Below are 23,865 nucleotides of genomic sequence, written 5' to 3'. Positions count from 1 at the left end.
TGGAAAGCAGGACAGGTGTTTACAAGCAAAGGACTGGCAAATGTGAGTGTGATTTTTAAAAGGGTGAGGGAGGCAGTTTCTCAGAGCCTCTGTGTCAGTGGGCCTCGAGTCAACCACGATAAGCCTCACAAGTGGACTCCAGATGATTCACCAAGGATTGGATTGTAGACGAACATCATTTCCTTCTCTGGAGGGGTTACTGGGCTAACCAGTGGAGGTAATTAATCTATCATGGCTTCTACAGGATATTTGCCAAGGCCTCACATAGCATCCTGGTGGGTAGGATGAATAAATATGAGCTATAAATCAAGGGTGTTGGCAACTTGTTGAACAGCCACACCCAGAGGATGACTGGAAGGACATTTTTAATGGTGATGCCTTAGTCCTGTTTTTGTCAACATTAAAAAAAAATCAGGCATTTAGAATAGATGGAAAGTATGCTAGTCAGATTTACCAATGCCATAAATTAGGATTTCACTTTGCGAATGAGATAACAGAATTAGAATATACTCCCCCTTCCAAATTGCAAGAAAAATTAAGCTGGTGGGATAGAACACATTTAATGAGGTAACATTAATGGAAATAAATGTGAAGTCTGTGCTGGTCCAAAACAAAGAGATAAAGACCCAACTACATAGGTGCAGGATGGGGCACATGTGACTTGGCTTAGCTATTTAAGAAGCACTTAAGAATTTCAAGTGTACTCTGATATAGTTGCCACAAAAGCAAATTCAAGGTTAAGAGAAAGACAGTACTTGGATAAGGCTATTGCTAATTGTGTTTTATCCTGTGCAGGTCAGATTATACTCTGAGTTTGCAAAATGTTAAAAAATTAGAGCATGTTCAGAGGACAGTGAGTAGGGCTTTGAAGGAAGGAAACACAGGGAGAATGAGGGAGTGTTTGAAAGGAGCTTGTCATGTCATTAGTCCAAAAGGTTGCATCTAGGACCAATAAGTGGAGTTTACAGAGGGACACATTATAGTTTGATTTAAGGACTTTCCATCAATTGGAACAGTCTGATGTTGGGAGGCCAAGAGAAAACTATCAGTAAAACTATCCATAGAGGTATTTCTCTATCACTGCAGTCGCCAGAAGAATGAGGATCATCATTCATGACCTTCGAGGTCCCTTTCAACCTTGAGAGTCTTCAGTTGCAGAGTTGTTTACTAATCATTTACTACATAATAATATTGATTTGCCCTCTTTTGGGTCACATTCAGGCTGTACTTTTAGGAATTGTGGGTATGGAGCAGTAGAGACCGTGCCATCTCTCTGCCTGTCCCAACGTGAGAGCCTTAGAGAGCAGCCTGTATACAGGACTTCATATCTACCCATCTCAGTTCCGATGTCAGCAAGGAGAGAATAGGCAAACTGGGGCAACCGCTTAGTTGATACGTACAAGGCCAAGTGGGTAAAACCATCATCACCTGGATGCATTTCCAGTGTGGTCTCTAATTACGTTTGGTAGAGGGGTCATTTGGTGCTATGGATGAAACTTGCTCTTTGTCCTGTCATTTAGCAAAATGCCATTATGATCAATAATTATTTGATTATAATAGCATCAACCTTTCTGTCAGTGCTATGATAAAAATATAGGTGGGTCCTGGCCGGGTGGCTCAGTTGGTTGGAGCATTGTCCCATACACCAGAAGTTTGTGGGTTTGATTCCCGGTCAGGGCACATACCTAGGTTGTGGATCTGATCTCTGGTCAGGGCATGTGTGGGAGGCAACCAATCGAGTTTCTCTCTCTCTCTTTCAAATCAGTAAACATATCCTCAGGTGGGGGGTTAAAAAAATAGGTGGTTGTTGTTGATAATTCTAATTATTCCATCGGGTAAAAAATGCTTCCCAGTTTTGATTACAGTGGGGCTGAGGTGGTGTGAGTGACAGTCACAGTGAAATGCTACCCTCTTTAGGTATCTAAACCCATTATTTCAACCATAACACAATCAAGAAACAAGGAAGATTAATAACAACATAATTTTTCCTTTGTAGTGCCTTATACCAAATAGTTGCTGATCAATACAATTCATATCTGTGTTGAATTGTCTCTGTATATGCCATGGCTCTTGGGTCATTTTCTTAAGTTCAATGGTACACATTTGCCCAAAGAACTAATACATTTTTGATAAAAATAGTTTATTATTTAACTTCAGAATCATTTTTGACTCTGGCATAATTTTTTTTGCACGTACAGTACACACAATAAAGAAGCTACCAAACAACATAAGAGTTAAATATTTTCTAACAATACTAAGCTCAGAAAAGGGCTTACATAGCATTTTTTTCTGCTTACTTTACATTTATATTTGTGTCACAATACAAATAGGGCTTTTGCAGTTTAAGATTAATGCTATGGATTTCTGTATTCACTCTGTATCACCTAAACTGCAGTTGGACCAAGCAACAACAACAAAAAATAATCAACCAAATACTGAACAATTCATTGTGAAAATATTCATGGACGCTCAGGGTCAATATCAGAAAAAATATTAAAAAAGACTATATGAGTAACTCACCATTTTCATTTTGGTAAAACTTGTGATGATTCAATATAAATAATATATGTAAAGCTCTGCCAAGGATTAGCTCAAGGTAGCTAGTATTTATGCAACATTGTTATCATTGTCATTGCTAGTAGTGATAATATAATTAAAATAATATTAGCACCTGAATCTACAGTCAAGCCAATCACCTATTTAATATGTGAGAGGTGGGGGGGTCTGTTTTTCACTTTTTATCTGAAGTTTTCCACTGGTACAAAAATAGTTGACTAAAAAGTATTTTTAGTCAACTGGTAACTTAATTGTTGCACCTTCAAGTATCACCACTGGCTTGTTACATCAAGTCAGTAGTGGTGGATTAAATGGCAAATTCAAGGACTGCTTAATCTAACTACGGCTAATCTTCATCAAACAGGCTGGTCTGATGGAATTTGCTCTGTGGCAACCCTGCTCAGAAGGTAGTTGCATTTGGAAGTAAAATGTCCACTGATGTTAACAAAGCTCTCCTATTTAAATGGGATATAAAGCAAGAATGATTTTAGTTTTAAGAAAGTGGAGTTCATGAGTCCTATAACCACACCTATAGGAGTGTTTCTAATACAGAGGAACAAAGGCAAGTCAAGAAATAAATTGCATGTCATTACATAGTATACATGTTAATTTTTGTTTTATAATTTTCTTTGGAGTTAGTGATTCATTATGGGCTGCCTCAAATACAAATGTAAGCAATTGTTAAGAAATTACTTTCAAGAAAACAAGCAGGACCTTTCCTCCATTCAAAGGTTTTCATCTTTTAAACACTCTCATATGTTGAAGCAGATTAGATTTTAGTGTTTGAAGAAAATGAGATGCTGGAAGCTAAGATTATCACAAAATCACAGGGCTGGGGGATCATCCAAAGGTTATTCAGTTCATCTTCCTATCTCCTTTCAAAATAGCATCTGAGAGAGAAAACTTAATCTTCTTGAAAATTTTCAGCATAAATGGCATTTGAGCCCGATTTGAGCTAGCCCTCTTTTGTTTGTTTTGTTGTTGTTTTTAATGAGGTCTTCATTTCTGAAGGAATTTTGAATACGTTATTTGGGGGTTGTGTCATAGTAGCTGCAGTGAGGAGGGCAACACCCTTTGGGTTTTATGCTCAAAAGAAACAACCCAGACACCTGCATGCAGGTGGGGCGCGTGAAGAAACATGGGTCTGAAAAACCCTTGAGGCCTGGCACAATGGAGGAAAAAATATCGATTCAGACCAGGCATTAAAACAATGTAAAATCCAGAATAAGGCAAATGGTTTGGTATTACATTACCTGCAGAGATGATGACATGGGGCATTTTGGAAGAGATTTGAGTTAGATATTAGGAAGAATTGATTCAAAGTGAGAACATGTGCTATGAATCCCTGTGCAGCTTATACAATGTGAATCTTCAGTGATAATCTTTTCTTAAAGAAAATGTTCTAGTGTTTGGACTATTTTAGGTAAAATAGTTTGCTGGAAGATTGAAAGATGACCTTATTAAGTTAAATCTAAATAACTTAAAAAATGCTGTTAAATACCTATAATTCTTTAAGATGAAAAAATAATCTCCAGAATTTTTTATGTCTCCATAACATGAAATGTATTACTCCTAATATGTAGCATGCATAGTAAAAATTTAAAATATTTTATCTGTGCATTACTAAACTTATAATTAGTCAAGAGTACTCTCACCTCTATCCCAAACAGCTCCAATTAAATAGGTTTAAGACCTTTTCAGATTAGTTTTAGGTAAACAATATAAAGTATATTTGGAAACAAAACTATATTTTAACTAACAAAATGTAATAATGAGAACTGGGCTCATAAATAATTACATATCCAGATCAAATAAAGAGATACATAGATATTAAGAGAACTATGAAACTACTTGATGAAATAACATTTTTTTTTGCTTTGCAATTGCCTGATAAATCATATACATTAAATTCTTAAATTTACTATGAACAAATATCTTTACACTGCATTCATTTAAAAATCATATTCCAAAATATGTGTATAGCTAAATTATCAGACAAGGTTTCTCCCCATATCCAAGGAGATGAGAGGGCCAGTTAGAGAATACCCATTAATTGGGCGTGGGATTTGGGTTTGGGCTTGTTTAGAAGCAATAACCAATAGGACTGAGGTTTATTCTCTAGCAGCCTGGGAACTTCCATCTGCTTCTCTCAGTCAGGGCCTGTTGTTAGTAGGAGATTCAAAGTAAAGACACACGTTTACTTGCAAGCACATCTGTCAGACCTGAGTTCTAATCTCATCTCTGTTACTTACTGGCTGGGTGAACTGGCACAAGGAACTTGGTTTCTCTGAGGAAAGTATAAGGCCACCACCATTTCTTGTGAGCATTAGTTTCCTTTCCTGTGGGGTAGGGAAGGCTTTGTATGGGAGTGGCTGTATTTTCACAAGCAAATATAGAGGAGAAATAACTCTCTCCAGTTCTGTGTTCCCAAAATGGAACTTCTATCTGTGTGTGTGTGGCTAAAGTTATAACTTAACAATTATCTCGTTGACAATATTTACATTAATTAGAAAGCTTCATTATAGTAGAATGTCAATATGTTACTTTATAATAAATACATCCATCAAGCTAATGAGTTATATTGACTGCTGTATTTTCTCCCTGTTGAGTATAGCTATATAGACATGAAGATAAGTATATGGGAAGGAGAGTTACAATCAATGAACTGACTAGCAAGTGAATCTGGGTTCAGAAGCATGGGAATAAGTTGGAAGTGTAAATGGCTGGTGTTCCAAAGCCATGTCAACCTAATGGAGTCTTCTCCCGCAGGGTTGCAGTTGTTCATGGCCTAGAGACCTCTGTTCTTGGGCCAGGGTCTTCTTTCCTTGTCAGGGCTAGGCAGGCACAGCCCACATGTGCCCCTTTGACTTTCCCCTTTCCGTACCAATTCTGATGGACAAGAATGCTTACTTGTAAGACTTTATACTTATAAGGGTTCTTAAGTTACATGGAGACTAAAAGCTGAAATACCTTTTTTATTAGTTAGCCTGGAAATGCTAAGAAATAATTTGTAAATGCTGTACTGACTTTGCCTGGAAGACAGATTGAGTTTCAGCAGCTTTTCCATATGCAGCTCTGAAAAATCAGTAATACTTGATTTCATGTAAGTTTTTTCTTTGAAAAAGAACAGTGTTTTTACTTAGCATGAACATTATTTTTCTAGATTTCCCGTGTGAGAAACCCTCCTCAAAATGTTTCTTTTTGGTAAAAGCTAACAGAATTACATAAAAAGATGACAATCGATGAAAACAGAAACCCCATAATAATGGATTCTGGGATTATAAGACTGAGAACCTGGGAACCAAGCCCAGCTCAACATTTACAATAATGAGACGCTCACTTGTATCTCATGTTCTGTGAGGGGCTGTGGAAAATGAGGAAGTGTAAGGGAGTCCTATCTGGTTCTCTGCCCATTTAGTTTATTGCTACACCAGAAAGTGATATAAAATCACAATTTTCCTGTATGGCTATGTAAGGACATAGAGTTCTCAGGGGAAAATTATATACCCAATTTAGAAGCTGCAATATGGGTGAAATAAATGTAAATGGGAATAATAAATGCTGTCAAAAAAGTCTGGACTGGGAAAAGCCCTGAGGTATTAGATATTGGGACAGCGTCATATAAGGAAAGCTATAATAGGATTTCATTTGGATAATTTATTAGTTGGAAGGATTTTAAAAAGAATAAAATTTCTATTCTTTATATATTATACTCTACTATTTGAAATGTTTCTTTTGATTATATGCATATTTCCTATTGTTATATCAGAGAATATGATGTCTAAAGTCTTCCAATTTATATTTAAGATAAACATATCTATATTATATGAAAATAATCCACAGACCTATTTAAGGGTTGAGTATATATAACTCGGAGTTAGAAAACTGCACAGCGAAGTGCTGATTCCTTTTATAACTCAGCTCTAAGCAAGAAGCCCAAGGAGAATATTTCAATGACCTTTTTCTGTAGTAATGCTCCTTGTTTTTTTTTTTAATCATTTAAAAAACTTTTATGGCTTGATTAAGTAGATACTGTACAATGGATCCTGTAGCAGATCATACAAATTTAAAAATATTACTTCATAATCTATTGTCTTATTGGTAGCTCTTATGTAATGGAGTTTATATTTTAGATGTACAAATTTTTAATAATACAATTATTTTCATAATTTTATTTTCATAAAATTCTTGTCATAGTACTTCCTGGATTTTAAGTACTTTCCTGGTTTCAAAATACATTTTAATTTTGAAAGAGACAATTGCTGGATTCTGGAAGGGTTTAAATATCCAGCATGCACAATGTGTTTTAAATCATCTGCCTTTGACAGCTAACATGCCAATATTTAGATTTTATTAGAAACTTTTGCATGTGAAATTAGGGCAGGGACTCTTTCCAATGAACTTTTAAAGTCTTAGTTTTATTGGCCAAATATAAGAGTCTTGCAGCCAATAAATGAAGGAGAATTATATATAATACATTATAATCAAAAGAAGGCACATTTCTAATTAATTAAAAATTAGGCCTTCTAAAATGACTGAAATTTTGGTGCTTTGTTCTCTAAATTATAGGTTTAAAGTAGTAAAATGATATTAGAGGGGTATTAGAAGTATTTTGAGAACCTTGGACTTTATGTGTGACATACATTGAGAGAAGCAGTTTTACTAATAGCTCAGTAGAGTGCAATATAGAGAAATAATGCAAACAATAGTAATGCAAGAGATGTCGCCCTTTTTATTAAATCCTAATATATCACTTCTGTGTGCCCGTTAGTTCTACTTCTCCATATAAGCAACCACAACAACTGTCTTACTGATGCAGAAATTGATAAAGAAAACAAAAGGAAGAAATGAAAGCAGAGAAAGAAGAAAGAAGGAAGCGGACAGGGTAGAAGCCCCACAGTTGCTAGTTGCTCATGGGCAGATATAAAGGATCACATTTGTTTACCCTTCCACTCTAGCCCAATGTAATTATAAACCTTTCGATTCTTTTATTTTACAGTTAAGGTTTTAAACTATTAAAATCTTAACACATCTTTTCTGTGTCATTGGACAGGTGCTATGTGAACATTTTATAGAAGGACCATTTCTCACTCATATGAATCAGAGGGGGGAGGAAGAGGGTTGATTTAAATACCCTAACTCAGAATTTACTGTGATTTAAAGTCTCTGACTTAATGCTGCATTAACTACTGGTGGCTGCTTTACTGCCTTTAAAACATGCATATATAATTGGATACTGTAATGCTTTGCGGGTAAAATAAATACCAACTTGCACTAAAATAAATACTCTGCATGATGAAGTTCATGTAGACATAAATTAATCATTTACCAGTTAACCAATATGCACAAGAAAGAAATAGATCACTTATTAAAGGTTGCCTCATCTATAACATGGGAAAAATAAAATGCTGATATATTTTACTGTGCTGCTGTGAGGAAAAATGTATAAAATTATTGCTAGAAGTTTATAAACCATAAAATGCAGTATGAACATTAAATTTAATAATATTTGTACTAATTCAGATTCAACACCCTTTGCATTAAATATATCTTTTTGTCTATTGAAGCATACACAAAACCAAGCTGAGCCTTTTTATTTAATTTTAATGGTGTCTTTGGAATTTTGCATCACATAAGTTATTGGTTATATAACACTAGAAACTTTTCAGTGGCTCACGTCCACCATTCCTAAGTTCTTCACTGTTCACATCCCCAACCCCATTTTTAAAGTCTGCTCCCAAAGGACTTTATGTATTTCACTTGCATAAACATAGTAGTTATGAAGGGAACTTGGAATTTAATTTTTTAATCAGGCAGAAGTATTACTATGCTCTGTACATATTCTAATGTATAGATTGAAATAGGGAAGTAATGTTAAACTGGGAGGGTGCATTGGGTCTCTGCAGATCATGTCAAACTGATCTGCCAGTGTAAACTGTTGGTGCTGGGACAGCCACGTGGCTTGAAGCAGCGGCTTCTGAAGGCCTTCATGCTGCTGCGAACGTTGCTGCTTCCTTTAGGCTTTAGAGCTAAGGAGAAATAAGCAACACTGAACATGGTTCCTTTATTCTTCATCAACTACTTTTTAAATAAATGGGCTCTTAACTATTTAGAAGACCAGCTTGTACAAAGCCTGTAATTCACTCAGTACATTTTTAATATTGTCAATGTTCCTTTGACTCTCAATGGTAAAACAGATCGGATGTTTCTCCACTCACTTCCTTTTATAGGGGCCATTAATGTAGAAAAACCTCCTCATCTTCCACTGTGAGGTGATAAATGACTGACTGGAGATGTCTGAAATATTGCTAAATCTCCCCTGTGTATCATGTGTCACCAGCAATAATAAACAGGGTCTAATCTTTGGTCATGAACTATATTTATGGCTTTCTTGTCATCAGAAGGTAGGCATTTTCTTGAATTAGGTTTAAGGCTCTAATATTTGTGCTAGGAACACGTGTACTAGAAAAAGTATACGTAGGTCCAAAGGAAAATAATCTTCCCATTTTCTTTCATTTGACTATTTATAGAGCTTGACATTTCCATCTGTAGCAATCTCTTCTTTTGTGTCAGGAGGCACCCAGGAGTGTTCTGATCAGGAATCTAATTTATGCTAGTCAATTTACCGTTTTGGTGATAACAGTCTCCTGGTATGACAGGAAAAGTAACAGGGAAGGGAATGTGGCTAAAATGCAGTCTTATCACAGTTAGAGCTTATCAGTGATCAAAAGGAAGCACAGTGGAGTTCTTTCCTCCATCTCCTAAATCTAACCAGGGGTGGGGGAATCAAAATTTTTGTAAAGGAACAATGCATAATAAGGGCAGAACACCAGAAGACAAAACTAACAGAAGGCAAATTAAGACTTCAGGGAAATGAAATAAGTGCCAGTAACAGTGTAATTCTACATAATTCAATTTAGTTTAATATCTATCAGGTGCCTGCTGGATACCAGACAGTAGAGTAGATGCTTGGGATACACTAGTCAAAACTAACAAAAATTGCTTTCCTCATGAAGCTTACATTCTAGTTGAGGGAGACAGACAATTAATAAATGATAAATTACATAATTTATCAGAGGGTGGCAAATGTGACAGATAGAAATAAATCAGGGAACAAAGAGATTAGGAATTATGGGGAGGGGTTGCATTTTTAGGAGGCTGGTCAGTGAAGATCTCATTGAGATGTTGACATCTGAGCAAAGACTTGAAGGATATGAGAGAGCAACAAGTCATATGGACTTCATGGGGAAGAGTGCCCCAAGGAGGCAACAGCACATGCACAGGCCCTGGTGCTGGAACTCCCCTGGCATGCTGGCAGAACTGTAAGGAAGTTGGAGTGACGGGAGTGCGGTGAATGTGGGAGCACAGGTAGGAGAGCTGTGGTCATGGTGGGCTGCAAGAAAACATATTCACCCTCGAGGACGATTGTTAGACTGTAGCCTTTACTCTGACTCAGAGAGCCACTGGAGAATTTTCAGTCAAGGAGCAAAATGACCTGACCTATACTTTATTGAAACTGGGCTGTAGTGGGCAAGGGTGGAAGAAAGGAATCACTGAAAATGAAAAGTTCAGCTCTCTTCTCTGCATAAATTTAAAGACTGTGAGCCAGAAATTTATGAGACAATAGTTTAAAATCATATGCAAACACAATGAAGTTGTAACCACAACAAAGCTAAAACCAGTTGGAAGAGACAATTCAATAAAGCAATCATTTTCATTTCTATAGGACCGAATGGTAAGTTTGAAAACATTGTATTTATTTTTAAAATATTTGATTTCTTTTTAGAGAGGGGAAGGGAGGGAGAGAGGGAGAGAAACATCAATGTGTGGTTGCCTCTCACATGCCCCCTACTTGGGGGCCTGGTGCACAACCCAGGCATGTGCCCTAGATTGGGAATGGAACTGGCAAACCTTCGATTCACAGGCTGGCACTCAATCCACTGAGCCACACCAGCCAGGGCTGAAAACATTTTAAACTAAGGACAGGAGCAACCAGTGATAATAAACAGACATTAAGGTTTGGCAACTTCGAACATCTGTTGCTAAGGGATATGTGAAAAATCTTCCTTTGTAACGTGGTCTAGGTTGTGGGATTAAACAAGTACCTTTTATGATGCTGGGATGGTCTCTTCAAGTACCTTTTAGTTCTTTGCTTCTCAGGAGTTGGAAGTTAGGGAAACTTGAGTTAAGAAGAAAGCAAGCCATCAAGAAAAATGAAGGGAGCCATAGTTTAGATTAATCATAAATGTTGTTATTGTCAAATATAAAACTTTGAATGATGGGAAGATTGAAAAAAATAGTTGGGTCTTCTCCAGGGAACAAAGAAAGTGAAAAAATAAAAACACTGACTAAAGGTGAATTTAGCTTTATAGTCCAACCTTTCTGGCAGTTAGAATTATTAGGTTAAGAAACAGAGCTCTCCCCATCTCCCCTGGGCCATTTAGGTTTAGAACAAATTGGACCTGAAAAAGTGTCAAAATTCACAGTAGGAGTGCCCACTCAGAGCACCATTTCTCTCTCTGAAGTAGGTTCTACATTTACCTAGGGAAATTTCCATTGAATTATAATTAGGTGGCTAATTAAAAAGTGGATTATCAGCTATATTAAAATATGCCAGAAAGATGTGCATTTCATTCAATCTTTAATTTAGGAAATTCACTTTTGCCTTAAAAAATTCTCACTGGGAAATTTCATGTATAATATGTACATTTTCTTTTTTTCTTATATCAATTTTTTGAAATAAGTCTAAGAGTTTTTGTTTATTGAGGTAATGGAAGCAATTGGAGCTGTCTCTGCTAATAAAAAGTACCTGCACCTGGCTGGTGTGGCACAGTGGATTGGTGCCTGCGAACCAGAGTCCCCAGTTCAATTCCCAGTCAGAGCACACACCTGGGTTGTGGGCCAGGTCCCCAGCTGGGAGCACATAAGAGGCAACCATACATTGATGTTTCTCTCCTTCTCTTTCTTCCTCCCTTCCCCTCTCTTTAGAAATAAATAAATAAAATCTTTTTAAAAAGTACCTGCACATTGTAATTATTTTTCACAATGAAAACCCATGGCCATGATAATAACCCCAAGGCAATGCAAGGTCCCCAGAAGAAATAATGTTAACAATGAAAATAATAATGGTTACCATTTATTCACTGTTAATATACAGGATTGGGCAAAAGTAGGTTTATAGTTGTGAGTATGCAAAACACAGAATTTATTCTTGTATTATTATTTCTTAATTGTTGTATTATTTTCCATACAAATAACTGTAAACCTACTTTTACCCCACCCTGTATGTCAAATTCTGCCTCATTTAATTCTCTGAGTAACCTTATGAGGTAATTTTATGTCTGTTAAACAGATAAGGAAAATGAGCTTAGAGAAGTTGGGCAAATTATCGAAGGACACACAGCTTGAAGGTTATAAAGCTGAAATTCAAATTCAGGTCTGTTTGACCTCAAAAATTTTGCATTAAACAAGTTTTCCATCCTTAAAATATTTCAGCATTAAGCTAAAACTGTATTGTTGCATTGAACTGGTTTTGAAATTGATATGTACCATATAAACAGTTAATCAGGATCTTGTATTAGCCCAGACCATATATGCTAGCCCTGGGTCCAAATATCAGTTTATTTTGTAGAGTAAATGATCATCAGGAGACTCCTGAGCCTTTAGTGAGAGCAGAAGTTAAAAAGTAATCGTTACCTGGTATTGTAAGTTACCTTTTGTCTTTTCCTATTTTCTTATAATTTTTAAGAAGGTACAAATTAAATGATAGCCCATGAACTTTGGTACAGTTCTATCTAGGAGTGTGCTAGTCTGGTCAAGTATTAAGTGGGTCATTTCATTCCTGAAGGCGCTTAAACATTGGACACCCCAAGTAGATGACTTAGCATATATATGCATGACTGACTGTGCTGGCGTGGGCTTACTGAACTACTTAACAATACTCAGTTCTGATACCATGGGGATGATTGGGAGTTCCTTCTGAAATAAATAGTGATGACAATAACAATGTAGTTATTTTAACATTTTTGAGGACCTACTGTGTATCAGACACTGCTCATTACATACATCAATTTACTCCAGGATTTCTCAGTCTTAGGACTATGGACCTATTGAGCCAGGTAAACGGTTGTTGGGGACTGTCCTGTGCATCTGAGGAAAACTAGCAGTATTTCTGTCCCCCACTCACAGCACGCCCACTCCCTCCAGTTGCAACACCCAAACTGTTTCAGACATTACTAAATGTCTCCTGGTGGTCAAAATCAACCCCAGTCGAAATCCTCTGTTTTATTTTCTCAGTAACTCTAAGAGGTTGGGACTATTAAACTAATAATATTACTGATGAGAAAACTGTGGCTCCACAAGGTTCAAATAAAATGCCTGCAGTCTCACAGTTAGTAAGTTACAGAGCTGGAATGTGCATAGGTTGCCTGCCTCTTGAATGCTGTTGTCGTGGTTAAAACACACCAGGGAAGATCTGCCCTCTTTCTCACTCTCTTTGTTCCTATATATGACATCACAGGGGTGGAGCAGTGGTAATGGAGTGGGGTCCATGTAACATAGGGAACAGAATTTATTTTTGTATCATTGCCTTTTATTTGACAGATTAATTCCATTTTAATTGGAATTCTGGAAACTAATGAAAAAAATTACAAGTGTTAGATGGTCTATTCTCGGGGTTTTTGAATGTCTGATTTAATTTTAACCAATTAGCATGCCATTATGGAGGAGTATTACGTTGAGAATATTACACTAAACACTAATATTTTATTCAGTATTAAAAATTTATACAAATGCTAATATAAGTGCTTTATTCCTACTTTCTTTAAATGAGAAGAAATGCTTCCTCAGGGTGATTCCAGCTACAAAGAAAATGTTATCTTCATTGGAGTCTGTTGGTATTATGCTTTCCATAAATCATTGCTTAAATGAATTAGTAAGATTTAGTTGAATGAAATTTATTTATTTTTTAGAAAGTATATGAGTTTTTCAGCCTTTCAACAATTGTTTTCCATTTTCTACCTATTTCTCATGTTAAGGTAACAATAAAAGTACATTATTGTCCAATACTGCTAAAAAGGACAAAATAACGGTTATATCCTGATTTTAGGATATTCTTCCCCCCCTTCTTACCTCCTGCCCTATTTCTCTCTTTTTTCCACTTGGTACTTTACTTTTTAAAAAAAATTTATTCAGAGATGATCTTTGACTGGAATTTGAACCCAAGTGTATCCAGACTCTGCATTTTACGATTTCATTGCAAAGAGGAACTAATATACTTAAATAAACTAAACTACATAAACATCCAATAACCACCTAGAAATAGTTCAGTTAGGCATGATTTCAAAACTGGATTTCAATCTATGTTCCATATTGTGCCCATATGCCTTTCCCAGAATCTGGCCTTACTATGTATGCTCTCTGATTTTAGATGTTGGGCCCACTGCATGGATCCTATGGCTGTTCCTCCCCACCCCCTACCCCCTAATCCCATTCAGCCTGTCCCTCTGTTTCTACTCTCCTAGGTTTGGTAGCTTTTTCAAGCTTCCAAGCTAGTATAGCACTGAAAAATTTCCATGGCTTAGACATGATGAAGGCATTTTACAATTTTTAAAATCACTTATGTATTTTAATTTCCAACTTCTCAAATATTTGCAAAATATGAAACTATACTTTTTATAACATCCTTAACTTTGTTAATCATTGTACTCTGTTCCTCAGTATTAGATGTGTTTTGCTCTGTGTTTTAGAGATCTCCCAAATGGGTTGGCCAGATCAATCAGTTAATATGCACACACCTTGAAAAAGCTCCTCTTTAGGAAAAGGTTGCTTGAAATTCTAAAGGCATTATTAGGAGTTAAAAACTGCCATGCAAAATCAAAGCAAAAAAAAAATTGAATAAATTAAGCTAACTGAAAAATTAGAAATTAGTGGTATGTTTAGCATAGTAATCACCATTACAAATGGGAAAACTTAAAATAAAAAATAACAGTTAATGGGCTGACTTTTCTAAAATATTGATTGGATTTAATTAACAAGCATTTTATGCATATGGCTATTCTGAAAGTTCTTTTAAAAATGAAAGACCAGTGACTTAGTGAGAAGTAGTATTACATGAACATATTTGAATCTGGCTTATGAAAAATAGGACTTGAGAATTTAAAATGTGTGTATAAAATGTAAATGGATTTAATTAACTGAAAACCCATAAGACAGAACTTCTTCAAATAAGCAATTACTTTGGGGACTAATAGTGTAAATAGGATCCTGATTCATTAGCACAAATACCCATATGGGAGAAGAATCAGCAAATTTTATCATTTAAGTTATTTATGCACACATGGTAATATCTCATTAATTTAGTGCTTCAGTAAATTTAAAAAGCTTTTGATAGTTTGTTCATGAGCTGGGCCGACGTTTACCTTTGCTTTGCAAACACATTTATTTATAGGTAGATAATATATGGTGTTTTAAACATTTATTTTCAATCTTATGTACACTTTTTAGATGCAGAATAAACTATTTTCAATGAACTTCAGGCACTTTATAAGCTCCTATATACATCTAATCTATATGCTAATAACAAAATGTTCATATGATTTGTAATATCAGGTCTCCTTAAGGATTTCTACTTTGTTTTGTTGAAGTTACTATATGTAGTTTAAAGTAATAAAAGACACATTTGTTTAAAAGTTATGTGTAAAAGAGCCTTCCTACAAATTCAGATATGCTATACCCTTCTAATTCATTAGAATAAATGAAATTTTACAAGTTTACAACTTTGTAGTTACAGATATATAGAGCATTTTTCTCTTAACTATGCATTAGGACATATAAAGAAAAATAAAATACAAAGAAGAGTGAAAATAAATGTTTTGTGGGTAGACAAAGGAGATTACCCATCTCAAACCATAAGTCCTTTTGGCACAATACTGTGGTGAAAGAATTCAATAATAGGACCCTTTCTTCAAAAGCTACTTTTGTTTACTTGGGATGACTCTGTTCTGATCACTTGGAAAAGGCAGTACGTTTTTCCTATTAAAGGCAGTCAGTGCCTTTGGCAGGCCCAAAGCGGTGGATGCTCCAAACAAGGGCATCTGGGAGAAGAGAAATACCACCACACAGCAATCTGGCATTTTTAAATCATCCTTGTATATGGTCATGACTTTTAAAAATATGCATATCCACTTTCTGTACAAGATGCTACAGTGAAAATTAAAGAAGGGAAACCTCATTTAATCTGGAGTCAGGAGGCCAGAAGAGGGAGCCATCACTTCCTACCACTACAGGTCAATTACACCTCCCTAGGAAGAGACCCTTTGCAGACCCATACTACTTTGCAGATACAGTAGGTAGGAAGATTTCCTTCCTTGTCCAGCACCTCACTCAATGAGGAACTGTCACCACCCTGACTCTTGCTTTCCCCCAATGTCTTTCAAAACAGCCCCTCCCAAATTGCTCTTTTTGCTCTATAAAATAATGTTTCTCTCCTTTGCTAGTTGGACATGCCTAGTTTTTGCTCCAGCATGCTTGTACCAAATTGCAGTTTTCCGCTTGTCCCAAATAAATCCATTTTGCTGGTAGAATAACTGGTTGTTTTATGTCTTAGGACATTATTCACTAAAGAACTTTAGAAGTATGTATAAGGTGGGTACATGAGTTCTGTTATTTTAATGATCAAAACCCATATGTAGGTCAAAATGACTCAAATTCTAAACCGGATAAAACATATTAAACCAGAATTTATAAAAACCACAGTTGAACTGAAAAATGGAATATTGCCTTTTTTAATGAAACATTTTGAAGACAAATTTTTTGGATATTACTCATAAGTCATCTTCATACAAGAAGCATTTCCATTTCTTTTATAAATGTATAGAGAAAATTAGATAGAAGGAATGTCAATTCTGCTACCCAAATTGTTAGTTACTTACCATAGAAAGAGGGAAAAGAAACTTCAATTCCATTTTCGTAACTTAATCAAGAATACTTGATGAAAGAGGCCCCTTTCATGTACTTCCTGATGGTTACAAAACCTGGGAAGGAGATACAAGGATGAAATATTTCATTATCAAGAAGAAAACTGCTCAAACAATACTAGTTTCTGATGTCCGTGATTATTGCTCACCTGAATGAGAGTTATCACAGTCAGCCATATGCTGTTTAGAAATCAACCAGCTGTCCACAAACGTTTGAGCAAGGGAGGCCAAAATGATTAGTGTCATTAGAGAAAAAAGTCCAGGGGTCGAATCCCATGTAATACTTGTCTGGGTGAACTTTAAGTCTTTAATTTCAGTGAAGTTCCATTTCCTCATTGGGTGGAAGTAATAATACTGGCTAGTCAATGAACTGTCCTGATGATGAAATGAGGTCACATGTGGAAAAGATATTTAGTTAACAGTGGAAGTATTTATTTCTGCCCTGACTCTTTATCTTAAGAGTTTGAAGTGGCTTCCAAAAGGAAAAATAATGAAATGTGAGTAAAAATAAGAAAATAAGGTCGAGAGTAAAAAAAGGAAGAAGTATATATGCCATCTATGTTGGTCAGTAGATGAACTGATTGAATTTATAATTGGGATTTGAATTTCTTGGTAATTTAAGTAAAAGGAAAACAATGTCTTCTATAACTCCTATTATTAGAAAGGGGAAAATACATCACTCCCCCTAAGATACTAAGTATTTTATCTTTCTGATATAAAATTAATAGAAAAAAATTTTCATGTGAAGCATGATACAGAGAAACTGAGATAAAATGGATTATTCTATTTAACAAGAGTACCTACAATGGTACTGACTACCTACAATGGAAACTGAAGGGCAAAACAGTACTTTTGCTTGGAGGTAGTTATTATTGCTGTAAAACTTGTATTTCTCCTAGAGACAAACCTGAAGCTTGAATTTGGAAAATCCTAAATATAAACCAACTAACTCCTGATTAACAAATCATACAACTCTCTTCCCTTCCTAACAAACATATGAGGACTTTCTTCACTTAAGATTGATTGCTGCTCACTAATAAATAGGAGCTAGAGCTGTAAAGATGAAGTGTGATACAGCACCGATGTGATACACTATTGATGTGTGATACAGAACTGATAGCTGCAGAGCCCAATTGGTGAGGCCATTCCAAAAAGGAAAGGAGGCAAAAGGGAAAAGACACAACTAAATGATTATGTAAGTGCAACAAATCATAGCAAGAGGCCTCTTCTTTGAATTCCACATGTTTTTCTTAGCTTCCTTGAAATCTCACCTCCAATCTCCTAAGGAATGCCTCTCAATTTTCCTCTTCTGGTTTTCCTTTTTCTACCTCTACTTAGATGTGGGCCTTCCTGGAGGTTCTCCACTTGGCAACAACTTCATTTACACTCATGGCTTAATTATATCTTTCTTTTTTTATATATATTTCCAGGATCCTCATCCCCCTTCTCCTGAATTGCTTTTCTTTCCATATGGAAAATCTTTCTGACTTGAATGCTTGGCATCATCTCAACTCTCCCTTTTCATCACTGCACCTCCCCACTACACCCAAATCCAACTGATTGTAGCTACTTTGCCCACACAAAGCTCTAGTTTCCTTTTACAAGCCTAAGGCCATTGTCATATCAGAAATTCACCATCTGTTATCTACCTTCAAAGCAATGGCCTTCCATCTCAAGTACTCCCTGCTTCCAATCTTTATTTCCCAACTTTCCTGATGATTTCAGTTTTCTTCTTCAACCTCATGCTTCTTCACTTGCTTGAAAAATTCTAACTCTCCAATCCCAGGAGAATCAAGTCTAAAACTTCTCAGCAGAATTTTCTAAGATCTGAGATCAGTACATTTACCACTTTCCACATAACCCTTCTAATAACAAACACTATACTATTTTTCCTCACTGTCCCTGCTTCCTCCAAAAGCTGTTTCCTGCCTCCATGACTCTGGTTAATAGCTTTCTGCTGTCTGAAATGCCAGTCTTTTAACACCCAGTTCAAATACCACCTCTTTGGGGGATCTTCTGGAATTTCCGAGTAAGAACTCATTGTACTTTCCTTTGTATACCCAAGGATGCTTAATTATATCCTTACTACAAAAATCTTATTTACAGTGTTCTGGCTTTATTTTGCATAGCTATATACAGCAATGTCAAGAGCTCTCTAAAAGCTCATAATCTAGAAATTTATTTAAATTTCTGACTTCCATAGGATAATATTCAATGCTTGAATATTGTGCATGTTCTATAAATAACATATAAATAACAGAATATCAGGTGATTTGAAGGACACCATTATAGAAAATGTTTTCTAAATAAGTGACAATAACAAGACTTCACATTTGAAACATGGAAGGAATGAAAGGAGAGAGGAGAAGAAAGCCAAGCATAGATGGATATGTGTTATTTTTCTCTTTTATTTAGCTCATTTGCTTGATGATCTTATAAAAAGTAAGGGCTTATATCTGAGGAAAATGTTGAATTTATTGTGATGAATCAGATCATAAAATATTTAGTTATTATGCATTTGAAATTATCACATGAAATATATGGCAGATCTGCCATTAGGGATGGAAAATGTCTTCCTGGTGCCTATCCTAGTGCCTGGCACATATAGGATAGTTTAATATTTGCTGAATGAACACATGCCTACTCATTTACTTATCTCTCTCTCAGCTGTGTCCCCCAATCTCTCCCTCTTTGTAGCCAAACTATGGCAAATAATTACTGAGGCTTATCTTTATTTTTTTTTTTTACTTCTCGTTTTTAGTTCGCACCACATCAGTCTGGCCTCTGCCTTCTCACATTGCACACTGTGCTGAGATATTGACTTCCACTCTGCCGTCTCTGAGGGGACTGACTTTATCACTTTTCTTTAGGCAATCACATTCATCTATGGATCATATCAATCACATCCAGACCTATGAATGTGAAGATGAGTCATAAGTTCATGTCGATACCCCAGAGGTCTCTGACAAGCTCCACACCCATAATCAAATGACTTCTTGTTCTGTCCTGTGATGTGTCCAAGGCTTAAACTCATCATATCCAGTGCTGAATTCAGCATGTATCTTTGCAAACTGGCTTCTCTTCCAGTGTTCTCTGACAATTTCTCAGAAACTGACGCATCAGTTTTATCCCCTATATATCTCTTAAATCTGTTGACTTTTTAGAAAGAACCAACATCCCATCCTTCTTCTGCTAGGGAAAGCTACCAGTGTATTTTTGCTGAAAAAATTCAACTTGTCTGCATAACTTTTACCCCTTGCCAACCAATACTCTGTAGCATAGCCAGAAGTATTTTTCTGAAATACAAAACTGATGATGTAACTAACTACAATCCCCCCTCCAAAAAAACACACTCCATCCTTCTAATTTGTCCTAGGAAAAAGGCATATTCTTGGATATGGCTAAAAAGCCTTTCATGGTGATAGCCTCTGATTACATCTTTAGATTCAAGATGTTCAGTCCTGCTCTCTGTACTGCAGGTACCTGCCTTTCTTATCTCTCACATAGCACTGCTCTCTTCTGTTTTTCCATACATTGTGACTTCTGTGCATACTCTTTGTCTAGCTGGCTGCTATACACTGTTTAGATCTCATTTTCCAGAACCTTGTATTTCTTCTTTGTAGCATTTAGATTTCAGTTTCATACCTATGTGTGTCATTCTTTTGCTGTCTGTCTTCCCCATCAGCATTTAGGCCAAATGAGGGCAGTGAATACCTGATGTGATTCGTTGCATCCCAACAGTGTCTGGCACATAGTGAGCCCTAGTAAAGATGACTTCACTGAAGCATGAGCAGATGAAATGAACATGAAAATAAATATAAATTCAGTGGGAAAAATGTACCCTTTGTCTACTGTTTAAAAATTCTAAAGATAAGCAAAGTATTGAGATCAGTCACAAGAACACTAAGAGCTTTTGATGGATTTAAGAAATTAAGATAGGAGGGAATCCTTTCTCACCCAGATTCAGTAGTACATGAATGGGAATGAGAGGGATATTTTTTGAAAATTTTGCCTGTGCTGGAGCAACTGGTTTTAGCATATAAGAAATATGCTGAGATATTAAAGTAGTATTTTTCATTTCTATTCTTGCCTTTTTTGCCACTGCATAGATTGAACAAGGGCCATTGCAAAGAGAGGAGAAGAAGACTAGAACAAAAGACATGCTGGGAAGGCAAAGGAGAGAAAAGATTTTTAAAAAGTTTAAGTCTCTCTCTCAGGATATTCTGCGGGTTAGGCATTTTTTGTATTATGCCTGGTTCTAAAATCCATGTCATTACATGAAATATAATTGTCTCTGACGCTTCCATATGGTGACAGATTCTAGCAACTGCATCAGGATCTCATCAAACAGACAAAATGAAAATGTTACATAAGTTGTTTTCCCTCTGTTAGATTACAAATACAAACCCCCTAATAATGAAACACAAATATTGCAAATTAGAATGTATCAGTTAAAATTGTAGTCTTGCAATTATGAGTGTAAACAGTCCATGTTGAAAGAAGAAATGCCATCTGATTTTGATTCAACACAAAGGGGGCAAACAAATTCCATTTAAGAATGACAAATAAAGATGCTAATGTAATCCATTTATAGCTCCTCAGAGAATGTCTCTAATCTACCTAATGTTCTGAGAAACTAGTTGTATTTGCTCTCTAAAAGAGAGAAGAAGGCAGAGAAGTCTCCAATGGACTTCCATCGAAGAAAACTAAGGTTAGCTAGAATAACATGCATTAGTCAAATGTCCTAGGTGCGTACCCCTTTAAGGGGAGAATGAGAGCTTCAGGTGTTTCATTTAAATACCATGTAACCAACAGAATACTACTTGGAGGTAAAAAAGAAGATTTTACCCATTGCAACAGTATGGATAGACCTGGAGAGCATTATGCTAAGTGAAATAAGCCAGTCAGAGAAATATCATATTTCACTCATATGTGGACTCCAATGAACTGAACTAACAAGGAAAATGGGGACAGACTCATAGATGGAGAGCAGGATGACAGCTGGTGTCGGGGGGGGAGTTAAGGGATTGAACAAAAAAGAAAAAGAACTCAAGGACATGGACAAGAGTGTGGTGATTGCTGGGGCACAGTGGTATAAAGGGACTAAAGGATAATGGAAAATATATGATAAAGATTAAATAAAAATAAATAGATAATGTGTAACAACAGAGAAACTGGAATGCTGCAGAGACTGATAGGGGTGTGAAAAAATGGAGAAAAACATTTGCCTTCCTTGTCCATCCATCCCCCCAGTCTCCTTCCCCTGAGTTCTAGGATGGTCTTACTGACCTAATGGTGCTCTTTCTGCAAAGCCTACTGCTAACAAAAATTAGAGCCATAAAATATTAATTATATATATCTAAAGTGCTATTTATTTTGAAACGTTTTATTACGGGTTATTTCAGGCTTAGGTACAAGGGCTCCTGCCAAAAACAAACACTGGAAAGATAATACGTGTTCATTATCACTATACTCACACTTCGTTCCTTTAGGAGGGTGTTTGCTAGCCCTCACAGGTTTGCTCACTTGGTTGGATTGTCATCCCATACACCAAAAGGTTGCAGGTTCAATTCTCAGTCAGGGCACATACCTAGGTTGCAGGTTTGATCTCCAGTGAAGGCACGTGTGGGAGGTAATTGATCGATGTTTCTCTCTCACATCAATGTTTCTCTCTGTCTCTCTTCCTCTTTCTAAAAATCAATAAAACCATATCCTCAGGTGAAGAATAAAATAAATAAGTAAATAAATAAATAAGCAGTTTACTGTTAAACACATGTATGATACATATATATTCATATATAAGCATATATAAAACATGACCCTTTGGAAGGCATAACTGATTATTTTTACTTCACACTGACTGCTAAAAAAAACTTAGAACAGTATTTGTTACTGTCTTGTAGCAATAGTATTGAATTCTGTGGCATGATTTTTGAGTGTGAATCTCTCTCCTGGCTCTTCTGTCCGTAGCGTTATTTTTGACTTTGACTCATTTTTCCTTACCTTTTTGAAATATATTTTATATTGTTACACAGTATGTTTATTAGCCTGTTTCTATAAGTCTAAATCAATTCCAGCATATAAATAAAATATACAATATTTATAGATAGCCTTGTTTTTCCTTCAGATGGTTACAAAATTTCCAAAGGCAACCTACAGTATGTAACTTATCATGAATGTTGAACATTAAGACACTGATGTTTATAGTAATTACTTTTTTGGTGATATTTAGCTCAGTATTTTAGTTAGTTTTTTAAAATACTATTTATGCATACACTTTTAGGACTTGATTTCCTAGACTGAGGTCCATGGACTCGCAAATTGTATGCAAAATTTTATGCAGGTTAGTTTATATTAAGGAGGAGTTTCATGATTTTAACCCAATTCTGAAAGGTGATTTTGACCCAAAAGATTAAAAATTACTGATTTTCAATGGAATAATCCCAGAAGACCCGATCTTGGTTTTTTGGCATTCAGCTAATTGGCAAAATATTTATTAATTACCCACAAAGTTCCTGGCACTGCATACTCAGAAAATAGCAATAAACATACAGAGTTGACCTCTGACCTCAGGACACTTCTATTCCAGGGGACATGAGGGTAGACAATAAAAACAAAATAATTGGATGGTTATTGTACAAAAATAAAAGAGAATGATGTAACAGCAAGTGAGTGAGATTGGGTGTTCAGGAAGATCTGTCCCAGAAGGTGTCACCTTATCTGGGCCAAGCAGGACTGGAGTGAAGGGTGTCCTAGAGAGTGGTGCCAGCTGACGCAGTGACCCCAATAGAGAGACACGCTTGTTGTAATCTATAGCTCTTCCAGAACATATGAACCGTAGATCTTCAAATCCACTTTTCAAATTTGTTTTGAATACTTCAGTCTAGAAATGTCAGACTAAATGGCATTTTGCATAAAGATTAGATATCTTTTCTTTGTTTTCGTTTTCTTTTTTTTTAAGTTATATTTCCTAATGTGAGGGAAAGTTATCCCCAGAAAAAGAATCTAGTATATTTTATCATCCATTAAATGTATTCAATAAATATGTGAGTCTATCATCTTTAAGGCACTGTGGGAGATACCCTCAGAGTGCTCAGCATGACCAGATAAAATATAACTGCCAGATATGTAACCATTATGTACCTCTCAGCCCAGACAGAGGAAGCAGCTTGAAGAGCTGGCCTCTGCTGTCCACCACTGAAGATGACTCTAGTGTCCCCAAGAGCCCTGGCAGCCCAGAATCTATAGAATAATATGAGAGTTCTCTATCATGATTGTACATATGGCTTTTGCTAAACGGAAACAGATGCCCATCATGCCTAGTAAACCAATT

General features: G+C 36.0%; 1 protein-coding gene across 1 annotated transcript in view; it reads right to left on the bottom strand.

The window, feature by feature from the left end:
- The window catches only part of RHOBTB1 (Rho related BTB domain containing 1), a 111,687-nt gene that overhangs the window by 83,008 nt on the left and 4,814 nt on the right, over positions 1 to 23,865 (bottom strand). Inside the window, exons 2-3 of the mRNA XM_036026917.1 lie at positions 22,123 to 22,222; positions 16,488 to 16,589 (exon numbers count right to left, since the gene is read on the bottom strand). The gene's annotated coding sequence lies outside the window, so the exon portion shown is untranslated. The remainder of the gene's footprint in view (positions 1 to 16,487; positions 16,590 to 22,122; positions 22,223 to 23,865) is intronic.

The sequence above is a fragment of the Phyllostomus discolor genome, chromosome 5 (assembly GCF_004126475.2).
Source record: "Phyllostomus discolor isolate MPI-MPIP mPhyDis1 chromosome 5, mPhyDis1.pri.v3, whole genome shotgun sequence".
Taxonomy (NCBI): Eukaryota; Metazoa; Chordata; class Mammalia; order Chiroptera; family Phyllostomidae; genus Phyllostomus; species Phyllostomus discolor.
The sequence above is the reverse complement of the archived record's forward strand: the minus strand, read 5'-3'. Positions and strand labels throughout refer to the sequence as shown.